General features: G+C 40.3%; 1 pseudogene; it reads right to left on the bottom strand.

Moving 5' to 3' along the window:
* Nucleotides 1–941: 941 nt before the first annotated feature.
* On the bottom strand, nucleotides 942–3,951 carry LOC147881104 (pentatricopeptide repeat-containing protein At2g33680 pseudogene; annotated as a pseudogene).
* Nucleotides 3,952–13,561: the final 9,610 nt, after the last annotated feature.

Here is a 13,561-nt window from a genome sequence, read left to right as displayed (position 1 = left end):
TTGGCATGATTGCATCATTTGATATTTTTCATGATATGTCTCTTGATCGACAACACAATTGAAGACAAAGCTTGGGAATTCTTACACTCGAATCTCCTTTGGTCCTCTGTGAGAGAAGGACATGAACCTACAGATGAGGTATGACTACTTGTCGTGCTAGCAACAACTGAAGCAATAGGCCTCACTTCATCCCATGAAACAAAAGCAATGGAAAACATGACCACTATATTCTCGCTAACTATCAATAGCAAATGGAATCGCTCTAGGAAGTTGGCTAGGTAGTCACTAGCAAAACGTTGTGACACCAATTTTATATTACACCGGCTAAATAGAAGAATGTGACCACAACATTTCTTAGCTAGCTATGAATAGCATAGGGAATTGCTCTAGGAAGTTGGTAGAGTAACATTAGGTAGTCACTAGCCCCACCTTGTGGCACTAATTGTATATATGTCACTCTTAGGGACTTACCATTAGTTCTTATTACACAACCTAAACAATGCAACAACATGACCACAACATTTCTTAGCTAGCTATGAAGAGCACATGGAATTGCTCTAGGAAGTTGGTAAAATTGTATTACGTAGTCACTATCCCTACATTGAGTCACCAATTGTATATATGTCAATCAAATGACTAAGTTAACAAGAGTATGGTAGAATTTGACGATAGTAACTTACCCACTCACTTAAAAAAAAGCACAAAAATATGAGCTAAATTTGAACTTATCCTAAGGAAATCTGTTAAGGTAAAGTGGTCTTCTAGGAACATCAACAACAGGCTATCCTTTTCCTTTGCAAACAAAGCTTGAATGAAATTGCATAATAAGCTTTGTAGAAGAAAGCTCAAACCAATTTCAAACCTTGGTTGTTAATTTTATCTTCCTCCTAGATAAAATATCGACATTTGATTAAGAAGCACCTTTTCGGATAAACCCCAACATGACAGCTTCTTTGCATGATTGCTTTGAGCAGTGATGCAAAGACACTCCAGTCCTTGTTTCTCATTAGAAAATGAGAAGCACCTTGCCAGTCCAATTATCCTTTGCTCTGTAAAACAAAGTACTTCAAGAAGCCAATCCACATGCAGTTTCCCTGAAGGAACCAGCCACTTTCTTAAAGCAATAGCTTGACTTGTAGTGCTGAACGGCAACCTCCTTTGGTTTTGGAGAGGTTTGCAACATTCCAAAAAGTAACATTAAAGGATGCTTCCCACAATATCCCTTCAGTGATTGAAGGCGCGTACACAGCCCCTGATGTGTCTGGCTACAATGTATCTGCTCAAGTCCAAAATATGTGTTGCCATGGACCAAACTTCCCTGAAAGCTTCTCCGCAAACCAGCCCCATACCTCATTTGCACACATATGCCCATGTATGCTCGTAAGATTTTGTACAACATTTTGACATTTTACTCATGCTTTTGGACGCATCATTGAATTATACCAGATTCTTCTTGGAAGTGATGGAGGTGTTTGTCATGCCTTGCTCATCTGGCCGAGGTGAACTCCAAGGCCGTCACCACAACTGACACAACATTATGGGTGCATGAGACTCCCTGGGCAGTGCCAATCAACCCAAAAGCAATGGCAAGCTGCTTGCTGTGGCGGCTGAGAGTAGTTTTGCTCAACCTCTGTATTGTGTGATATGGAAGTGCACATCACCCGCATATCTATGATCTTCAGCTCGTGATTTATGTATGCAGTTGGAGTTCAGCGTGATGTTACTGCACATTGCTCTTTTTCAACCCCCTTCCTCATCCCACTCTTCCTCATCATTTTCATGACCCTGTCTTTATCATTCCATTTGCCAGCTGCACCATATATGTTTGATAACAAAACCAAAGCTGATGCATCCTGTGGTTCTAACTCAAGAACATATTCTGCTGCACGTCTCGCTAACTTCAAATTACTATGGTTTCTACAAGCACCAAGCAACACCCTCCACACTATGGCATTAGGTTGAAATGGCATTCTTCTAATCAGAGCTTCTGCCTCTTCCAACCGTCCAGCACGGCCAAGAATATCTACCATGCAAGCATAATGTTGTGCCATTGGCAGAAGACCATAGTCATGACTCATGGACTGAAAGTAATGCGAGCCTTCATCAACAAGACCATCATTGCTACATGCAGAAAGAATGCCCAGGAACGTGACATAATCAAGTTTCATATCTTCCAGCTGCATGTGTCTTATGAGTTTGAGAGCCTCCTTGCCATAACCATGTTGCGCATACCCAGCAATCATTGCAGTCAATGTAACCAGATTTTGTCCTGGAAGCTTGTTCAGCACTTGGCGTGCATCTTCCAATCTCCCACAGTTGGCATACATATCAATAAGGGCAGCGCCTACAGAGATATTCCAACCTAGACCACTCACACAAATCTGTGCATGGATTTGTTGGCCCTGTTCCAAAGCTGTAAGGCAACCACATGCGTTAAGGACACTTACAAAAGTAACTTCATTTGGCTTTGTACCAATCGACTGCATTTTCTGAAACAATTTAAGTGCCTGTTCACAATGTCCTTGCTGGACATAACCAGCAATCATTGCAGTCCATAAGACAATGTCTTGTTTAGACAAGAAGTCAAACACTTGACGTGCATCCTGTAGCCTGCCACATTTAGTATACATGTCAACAAGAGCATTACCCACAAAATTGTCCGATGCAAATCCATTTTTCACAATTTCATCATGAATTTGCTGACCTTCCTCTAAAAGTGTAAGACTTGCACATGCTTGGAGGATCGCCATGAAGGTAACTTTGTTTGGCTTCACTATTTCACGTTGCATACTTTGAAACAATTCTAAAGCTTCCATGGCACACCCATTCTCATTACATCCAGCTATCATCACAGTCCAAGATGCCACATCTTTCTTATCTATAGTGTCAAATAATTGGCGTGCAGTCTTTAGCCTGCCACATTTGGCATACATGTTAACGAGGGTGTTACTAAGCGAAACACTCCGCTTCAAACCTGCTTTGATGATATGTCCATGGATCTGTGTACCTAGTTCCAGAGCTCCTAAACCGGCACATGCCTTCAGGGCGCTCATGAAAGTTACCTCATCTGGATTTGCACCGTCTTGCTGCATTTTCCAGAAAAGTTTGATAGCCTCCTGAGCTGGCCCATGTTCAGAATACCCTGAAATCATAGCAGTCCATGTGACCACATTTCTCTCAGGCATTGTCTCAAATACCTGGCGTGCATCCATTAGACTTCCATGCTTCGAATACATGTTAACAAGGGAGCTCGCAAGGATGATATTGAGCTCGAGACTACGTTTGGTGATGTTGGCATGAACTTGCTTACCCTGCTTCAAGGCGCTTAAGCTTGTGCATGCATTGATAGCACTTACAAAAACGACCTCATTTGGCTTCACATTTTCCAATTGCATTTGCCAATAAAGAGCTAACGTCTCCTGAGCATCCCCCTGCCTAGCATACCCCGTAACCATTACAGTCCATGACACTGTATTCTTTTCTTGCATCCCATCAAAAACTCTCCGGGCATCATCTACACTACCACACTTTGTATACATGTTAATGAGAGTGTTCCCTAAAAACACGTCTGATTCTATTCCTGTTATGATCATGTAGACGTAGATCTGCATGCCCTTCTCTAAGGCTCTAAGATTAGCGCAAGCCTTAAATAAACTCACGAAGGTGAGCTTGTGAGCTCTCATACCTTGCTGTTGAAGTTGCCAAAAGAGCTTGATAGCCTCGCAGCCGCGTCCAGTTGAGGCGTATTGATCGATCATCAGATGATATGTGCAAAATCTTCGTGCACCCAAATTGAGAAATGCATGTAGTGCTTCAAGCAGGCCCCTGGTAGGAGCGAAAGTTTGAAAGAGGGCAGTCCCCAGCAACAAGGTTGGCTTTAACCTACATTTGATGAAGAGATGTGTATCTGCAAGGGCGTTCATGGTGAGGCACATGCATGGCTCTCACCGATTCATCATCACGACTTGAGTAATTATGCGGTAGGTCATGCGGTTTGGGCGTTCGCTCACTGCCGGCATCTGAGTCCCTCGGTAGGGCTCCTCTGCTCCCTGTTAGCAGCAGAGGCCACACGCGGTTGGTCCCTCGTAGTTGGCCATGGGGGTGTGAGTAGGGGGGATGCGGGCGCGAGGGGGCGCCGAGGGGGACTGGGTTGCAATGAATGAGTCATGCCAAATATGTTGTGCTAGCCCATTGTAAGTTTGCATCTCATATCATGAAATGGCAATAGGAGCACACTTCTCACACCATGAAGCACACATGACATCTTTCATATCATGAAATGGCAATAGGAGCACACTTCTCACACCATGAAGCACAGAGGACATCTTTCATGGGTCAAAGAATTTCCCTAAGGTATTCTCCCCCCTCGGAATAAACTTGCTCTAAGATGGCTTGCAAATTAGCATGGCAATCGCTTCTCAAGGATGCTTACTTTGTAGAGACATCTTCTGAGTCCTACTACCACACAAGGCGGGAAGCTAGAATTTAAGAATCTATTGCAAAAACACAAATTAGTGCAAGCCCACCAGAACGTACCATGAATATGCAAGAACCAAAATGTGGTGATTACTAAAGCTAAGCAATCGATCAAGATCAAAGGTATGTTAATGTTCTTTTGTTGAGAAATCAATCCTAATAAATAAATGAAAAATGCTTAATTACAACATTTGATCCAACTTACGGTACAATTGTAGTAGGAACAAGGACAAAGGGCCATTTATGCCATATTTCATACACAATGAGAAGTACAAATACATAAGCTAGGCAATAGAAAAGAGCAAAGACCTTTATTAAGCATGAGCTATTTTAAGCATGGCCTCTGAAAGATAGGGCTAGGTGTGAAAGATAGCCAAGACTAGGCCTATAAATAAAGCTCACGGCTCATATTGAGCGCATCCCCAAGAGAGACTGATGTTTCCTAAGGATGTGGACCTATTGTGATGCAGATGCATGCATGCTCAAACAAGCCCATGGTGCAAATATTAATGGAACCACCAACATCAATGAAGAGGGTGGGACGTGTGGCATTTCCAATGAAAAGGTAGACATAGTGGGGAAATGACTCCAAGGATAAGGTCGTCACCTTCATCTTGGTAGGGACGGGCAACTTAAGAGGAAGCGAGCAACGTGAGGGCTACGGACATGCATAGTAAATTGGTTCTCCCAATGAGAGATCTCATTAAACCCTTTTGATCAAGTATTAATGAAGGCAAGAAATATCTCTAGCCAAAACGAGAGCTCCAAATGAACCTCAAGTGAGGAGAACTAAAGTTCGGAATGCAAACAACCTGAAATCTTCAATTATTGCTAACTTCATCATGTGAGCTCCAATTGAAAATGGCTTGGTGAGTACTTGGCCCACATATCTTTAACCTATTAACTGCCGTGGACGCGAGAAAAAAAAAGCGAGGACACTTGGAAGCTTGGAGGAGAAGAGCCTGCCATGTGTCACAAAGAAGGAGCTCTTGGATAGAGGCTTAGAGAGAGGAGGAGGTGGAAAGACAAGAGGCATGCTTTGAGTGGGGAGGAGGTGGAAAAGAAAAAGGCAGCTTTGGGAGGAAGAAGGAAACAACAGATCAATGGAATGGAGGGGAAGGAGGAGATGGAAGGTCAATGGAAAGAAAGGAGGAGATGGAAGGTCTAGAGCCATGGGTTAAGACTTAGCCAAATTTTCAAAAGCCAATTCAAGTATGCAAGGTGAATTGATTAGCAATTTAAGAATCAATCAATGCATGTGCTAAAAGGAGCCTCTCTCTCTCTCTCTCTCTCTCTCTCTCTCTCTCTCTCTCTCTCTCTCTCTCTCTCTCTCTCTATCTATCTATAGAGAGAGAGAGAGAGCGTCCTCATCACAATGATGTCCAAAAGAACACAATGATACAAAAGAAATTCTTAAAGCCTCCAAAGCATTTACAAAAAGATCCAATAGATCCACATAGAGCTCCCCGTATAAGTTGGATTGTGTTTGTTGAGTATAGAGCAAAGACAACAAATTCAAAAAGATACAATAGATCTACATAGAGCTCCCCTAATAAATTGAATTGCATTTGTTGAGTAATTAGGTTATATGAAACTTGAATAGGGCCCCCCAACAAGAAAAAATGCTCTATTAATTAATTAGTTTGCACATAGGGGGGGCAGTATGCACGATTAACCTAAGCCAAGGGAGAAAAATAAGAAGGGCATTGATTAAGGTAGCATGATTAATCAGAATGTCGATTAGAACCAAGGAGAGGGAGCTGAAAACCACCGTGGTGGTTGATCCTTGACCCACACTAGAACTAGCGAGATGGTTAACCGAATCAATGAGGTGGTTGTTCAAACTAGCAAACATCCATCTAAGTGGTTGACTGAATCACTGAGGTGGTTGTCCAAACTAGTAAGGTGGTTGATTGTGCATTAAAATCTACCAAGGTGGTCATCTAGAGTGGTTACTAATTTATCATTGACTTGAAACGAGTTGGTTGACCATTGGGTCATTGTGTGCTGATACATGTTGTGGGACTTCTTCGGGTTGAAATCAGCATGCTTGTTGAATTATATGCATTGTAAGCTTCCATGCAGCCTATGAGATACTGGAAAACGTATGTCATCATTAGCTAGTCTAATTAATTTCCTTATAACTGTGCAAAATAAAAACATTGTTGTACGACCCAACACTCTAGGAAATTTTCAATCTATGACTAGAAATGCAAACAAAATCTGCCACAGATAAAGAGGAAAACTACAGCTAGTGGACGGCTAGCCACCTAACAGTGAAAATCAGATAAGTTCTATCTGGAGTCATTGGTACCTCCTGAGATCTAGTAAATGCATCAACTTGTTCTAGCGAATCGAAGCGGCTAGGTACTAAAGTAACTTCTTGTCGGCTCTCCGTAAAATAACATATTATTGAAGTTCAATGGTTTGCATACAACACAAGCATTATGATCAGTTCTTCCAACTATAGTAGAAGGTAGAACTAGGGTGAGAATATGCCAATACAAACATGGTTGTACCATACTACCTAACACTCGGGGAAATTTTCAATCTATGATTGGAAATGCAAACAATGAGTCTACTAGACTAAAATTCAACGAAAAACATCACCAAGAATGTGATGGTTTGCATACAACACAAGAATTATGATCAGCTCTTCCACCTATAGTAGAAGGTCGAACTAGGGTGACAATATTATCCAAAGACTTGTATGACACATGAGGATTGCGTTTAATGATACCATACCATTTGTCTTGCATATCATTCATGAAAAGGGCCATTAGGTACAGTTGATGATGGGCTAGTCAAGTGGTAGAATTTGGAAGATCAAGCCAACGGATCCTTAAAATTGCATGACATATCGTAAACTACCATCTTCGATAGACCTCTCTTGACATCGACTAGTGACATATTTAGTGATATAAATAAATGGATCTACATCAATGTCTTGACAAAGTTTGTGCCCTCACGAAAATTTAAAAGTTTTTAAAACCTTGGCATCGACTAGTGACATATTTAGTGATATAAATAAATGGATCTACATCAATGTCTTAACAAAGTTTGTGCCCTCACGAAGTTTTTAAAAGTTAACATTTTCATGAAGCTTTTCTTGGGCAGGGGATATGTTGAGTAAAGTTATGGTGAGGATGGCCGAGTAATATTGAGTCGAATGACTTACTTTGATAAGGCACCTTCAAAATAAGTGGTAAAAAGCAAAGCCTCTAGAAGAGGATGGCAATGTGTAAAAAAGAGAGGATGAGGAGAATTAAAATATAGGTAGAAATATACAGTTGCAATAGATGACTGCAATTAGTACTCTCAACTTTTGATAAAGGAAATAACTCAAGTAGACTTATAAAAGGACCAAAGCTCATAATCTTGCTCCTTATTTTATCAATTTGAAGCTGTACACAAAGACACATTGGCCTTACGAATGCTCATGGAATGTTCAAGCTACATTGCACTAGACCAATGAATAAGGCAACTCCATCAACTTGCCACCCTATCATCAAGGGTGTTGCATAGCAAGGTTATTTCTTATGCAGTCCATGTCTTGACTTCGTTCATTTCTTTATGCCAAGCGCTTTGTTATCTAGATGGATCTTAATTCATTGCTCTTATCCTTAACTAGTAGTTGCATGAGGAAAAGCATTTCCTTTTAAGTTCATTTACCTTTTGCTCTTGTCACCTATTTATTTTTTGTTGCTTTGTGGTTTTTTTGTCTTGGGATTTGCAACATCGATGTATTGGCATCATTCTTTGGTTTGTCCACTAGGTTGTCCCTTCGATCTCATGGTTGATTGATCTCTCATTTGGAATTTTCTTTGGTCGCCTAGGTTGTTGGTTGAGTTACTTTCTTGCATTTTTATTATTGTTTCACCTAGTGTGAAGTTTGCAAGCCCACCTAGGACCACTTCAATCATTTTGTTATGATGCACAAACTCCCATTGAGCCTCTCAAAGACAAAATTAATTGTTGTCAATGTCTTATATGCAATATTAAATTATTTCTCCAATTTGACAAAAAATCGATTGAGAGTCATGGGCTTTGTTTAAGAAACCCTAACTAAGCATGAACATTTACACTAAAAGGAGCAATCACTTCCAAGACATGCAAATGAAATCTCCCTTGTATGATTAACTAGTAAGACTTATGGCCATTTGAGGATCAAGATGTAATGCAAATTTGAAAGGCTCCATGTTTTAGGACCATCACATACCAGTGGAGTTCACCTACACCCCTATGAATTAGATTAGATGCATTTTTTCACAAAATACTATTTTGCAAAGAGTTCTAAGCATGAGGTCTTACTACAAGGCTATGCATGCTCTCTTGGGTAGCACTAGAGCATGTGCACTCCACCAAGAGGGAATGTTTGCATGTTGTTATGCTGAAGTTGAGGCCATAGATCTCACAATTACAAGATAAGTACCTCTTCCTCAAACCACAATGGCATACCAAATCATTGTTAAGAAAAGCATGAATACTTCATCATTGGGAAATTGTGATACATTGACTATGTAAAATATAGAAGCAGCCGTTCAAGCTAACCTTAGAATTTGGACGATCAAGCCAATGGATCTTGAAAATTGCATGACATGTCGTCAACTACCATCTTCAATAGACCTCTCTTTACAATCCCTATAGAACCTCTAGCATTAGCTCGTGACAAATTTAGTGATATAAATAATTGGATACAAACTTTGACAATCACAAAACTCAAACCCATCACTACTATAGGTAAGTGAAAGATTGCATAGTTAACCCACATAGTCAAGATGAAGAGCCTAAAGAATCGGGGATAGAAACTTTCATGATGGAGGTTGAATGGGATAGTGACGTGTAAGTGGCCATCATAAAAGGGTATGAAGCAAATGCAATATGGATCAAGACAATAAAGTTAATAATGCCCAATTCAAAAGACAAGTATGGGAAAATAATCTAACCATATTGCAAGCTGTACTAGTAGTAGGATTCCCAATCCTAGGTCCACCAAAATGAATATGTAGAAAAGTAAAGTTTAAAAAAGAGAGGAGGAGGAGAGCCACCATTGAAAGTCCAAAATATTAAACTGTACATGCATCGACTAACTCCAACTTTAGAATTATCCACACTTGAATGGTATGTACAGGTACTTAGGGGAGTTTGCACCATAGATGAACCCCTTCTTGAAGGTTCTCCAATAGGCAACACCAATGACCACACGAGGCCAAATAAGGAACAAATTCAACAGATCATGAAAATGAAGAAGAATAGAATTCAAAAAAAGGTAGGGCTCAAACCTTCGAATACTCATACAGAAAGCCCCTTGGACAAGAGAGTTCTTGAAAGGAAGAAAGTAGATGCAAGCAACACATCTCACTCTACAATAAATCTAAGGGAGTACGTAAGTCAAAGAGTTAGATGTAGAAGAAATGAAGGGCCTATGAGAACCTTCGGTGTATGAAGGTCCAATACTCATGCGTGCGTGCACACACATAGACACACTCACTCTTCCCTTCTCTCTAATATACCGACAATTTTACACTCTTCCCTTCTCTCATATATTGACTACAAACCCCCCCCACACACACACACACTCACACACTTTTTTTTACCCTTTATCTTGATTGTTTACTCTTAATTTTTTTACATTCCCAACCCCCCGCCCCCCCCAAACTAATTTTCAAATCCCCTCTCTGCATGAATTATTCAATTCTTCCCCCTTTTTTTACACTTATTAATTCCACAATTCCCCTCGCTTTTATCTCTCCCCTTTTTTTTTCCTCCCTCTTTAATAAGGTGATGGTATTTATAAATCCCCAAAGGAAATCCAAGAAGGAATTTGTAAGTTAGAATACTTTTCCTTTTTTATGGGATTTACGGTAAATAAACTCAACCCCTCTTTTTGCCCCTTACTTATTTCATATATTAATTTTTTGGCATTATTGAAGGCATTTTGGACCCTATTTTTTTTAATGCGGTAATTTATTCCCCACCATTTCCCCGCTTAATACCTTTCTATCCACTCTTCTACATTCACTCTTCCCCTAGTTTTGTCTTGGCTTTACTTTTGAGCTCCAAAAATACACCCCTCTTTTTGCTGTCACAAACTCCCCCCCTTGTCAAGCTTTTTGTACTTTATCCCTTTTTTCCCCTCCCTCTTTGGTTAGCTATTAATTGATGGAATTTTTAATTCCCTACATGGGAATTTGTCCATTTAGTTTATCTTCACAAAATCCTTGTGATTGGATTCTTCCATGAAATTCTCACTTTAAAAATAGCACCCCAACCATTTTTCCCTTCCTCCCTTACTTCAATTTTCCCCTTATTAAAAAATTATTTTCCGTGTACGTTATGAATACCCACCCAGACTCAACCAACCCACGTTAATAACTAGCCCTCTCTAACCTAAACCAAGCCCCAAAAATGCCCTTTGTCACTTACCCAACCCACCATTATTAAACCTCGTTCACTTAAATCAAGAGAAATCCGAGCTTTCGCCCGACACCCCACCCTTCCTGTTATTGCCGTGAGCAATTCTTTATAGTCTGGCATTATTCTTTTGCGTTATATATAGTCTCTCATCTTCGCTCTTCCTCGGGACTACTACCTTGCCTCCAGCTGATCGCCCTCAGTCGCTTGTCTACCTCTCACCTGTTGGTCCTTCACTCGTAGCTCTTTGTCCGCAAGAACTTTTGGTTTGTGCCCTTTTTCAGCTCAAAGCCTCACTCCTCTATCAACTCTAGCTCTTGCAGCTGTCACCAACACCTTGTGCCTCTCGCTATCACCTACATCCTCCGTTAGCTCCACTACCTCATCACTTTTCTTGCACGTCACAAGCTCTCCTCATGGCCACCCCCAACACCCAAGTGCTGGTCCTCATGTGCTCGTCATCTTTTTGTCTCTCGCACATACATCAGCAGACACTTTTCCTTACACCTCGCACTGCTCTCAACTTATTTTCTTTAAGCTCTTCATGGCGGCATAGCTACGAATCAATGATTTGTCACCCATTTCTGTTCAAGTCTCCGCATTCGGACTCTTCTGCTTCTTACGTGCCACTTTTTACGTGCCTTCGAAGAGAGGGTCCTCCACCCCTGTATATATATGTATATATTGCCTCTATATACACAGGTAACCCTCCTTGTATGCTCGCCTTTTTTAGCTTCCCTGAGTACTAGTTAGGTAGCTATCATCACCCTTTAGTTCTCTGATTCACTCACATGAGCATCTCGGCTGTGCTTCGATTTACCTCACTGCTCTGCCCTTCCTGGCTCTTTGGGTGTGGCTGTTCAAGCCTTTCTATGCTTCGGAGAGTGCCATTATTGCTCTTGTTTCACTGGAAACCTTTACTTTTTCTTCTCCTTGAGTGGGCTCTCCCTTTCAGTTTGCCTGCCCTTTTTTCATCGGCTTTGTACTTACTGCCTGCCTCATGCGTTTCTTGCTTGTTGCTATACTGCCCCCTTGTCTATATAGGAACGTAAACCTCTTTATATAATTACATGCAATTGTCATTACCTATAAACGTCCTTCTTCCTTTTATATATTTTATTAGCACTACAGCGCTCTCCTTACACTTTTCTTAACAAGGTGAATGATATTTAAAATCATTCAGAAGGCCTTCCAAAGATAAAAAAAGCAAACGAGGGACATTATTTGGCTTGCTCAAGTCTAGGGGAAGTGAATACGACCATTCTATCACAACATGATCTAATATAGCTGTTTAGAAGGCCAACAAGCCACCAAACAAAGTAAGATACGTAAAAATGATTCAACCCGGAAACTTTAAACTTAGGAACTTTCCTTCAATTGTTCCATGTGAACCTTGATAAGGCATCATCTGAAATCATATCAACATATTTAGTTAAAGAATACCCTATGAAGGTCCTCCCAAGCCTTGGTTTTCTTTTGAAACCGATCCACCTTTGGATGAGATCTATCCTGGAGCCTTAAAGTCACATTCTAGTCACCTCCGATGATGGCATTTTGACCCTCCACTTGAGAAAGAACAAAGGACCAAAGCTTAGAAGGTCTTTAGAAAGTCTTGAACCGAGAACTGTGCCAACTAAGAAAGAGCAAGGACCTTTAGCCTCATTTACAAAAAGAGCTTCAGTATGCAAGATTAGAACAAAACCCCTAAAACAAGCAATTAGCATCAATCATATCCTTGTAATGTCATGTGTGCGCTTCACATTCTGTCTCCCCAACTAGCTGAAAAGAGGTACAAACTCCAAAGAATTCATGGAGGAAGGGCCTTCACCATTTCAATGTGATCCAACATCCTTCTTATCTTTTTCATTGACAACCCAACCGATCTAAAGGTGGGAAGATCTAAATCCATCTTGCTTTCATCTATGTAACTTGGAAAAGTTTAAAGGTAAGTGGTGTTCTTGTTTGAAAGTGTTTAAAGATATCCCTGTGTTGCTCACATAAAGTATGATTATTGCCTTGAATAATCAATAAAATGCTTAAGAAATCAAACTTTGTGCTTTTCTTAGCCTAAGGACTCCTAATAAAAGGTTTGGAAGTATCAAATCTAGTATGCACATTGTGCACTTTTATAGTTGTAAAATCCTTCAGGGTGTGGACTAACCCCCCCTTTTTTACCTCTCTCTTAAGGGTGTGGACTACCCCCCTTTTTTGGATCTCTCTTAAGGGTGTGGACTACCCTCTTGGGATTTAAATCCTAACTTCTTGTTTAAGGGTGTGGACTAAGAGGGGACTAACCCCCTTTGTAATATTTCATTAGAAAAAGGAGTTTAATCATTGCACTCTTTTAGCTATGAAATCATGACACTTTTATACTCTAGAATCTTCTTAGGTAAAGCAATGACAAGCCAAGGAAAATAGGCATTACATGTCTACCTAAATTAAGTTGTATTATTCTAATATATGGTTTATTTGGATGGTAGCAAGTAAGTGGACCGTAACCTCGGAACTTTGACTACCCGATGGATTCAACACTTTTTTACACTTCTGGTTTTTTTTTTTGCAAACTCTATATTAGTAAAACTTCTTATTTTGTCAAAACCCTTTGCAAACTCTATATTAAGAAAAACTTTCGATTATGTTACAATTTTGTCAAAATATTCAATTTAGTTGT

The sequence above is a fragment of the Dipteris shenzhenensis genome, chromosome 31 (genome assembly GCF_047967505.1).
Source record: "Dipteris shenzhenensis isolate YYH24624 ecotype China chromosome 31, Dip_SZ_1.0, whole genome shotgun sequence".
NCBI lineage: Eukaryota > Viridiplantae > Streptophyta > Polypodiopsida > Gleicheniales > Dipteridaceae > Dipteris > Dipteris shenzhenensis.
The sequence above is the reverse complement of the archived record's forward strand: the minus strand, read 5'-3'. Positions and strand labels throughout refer to the sequence as shown.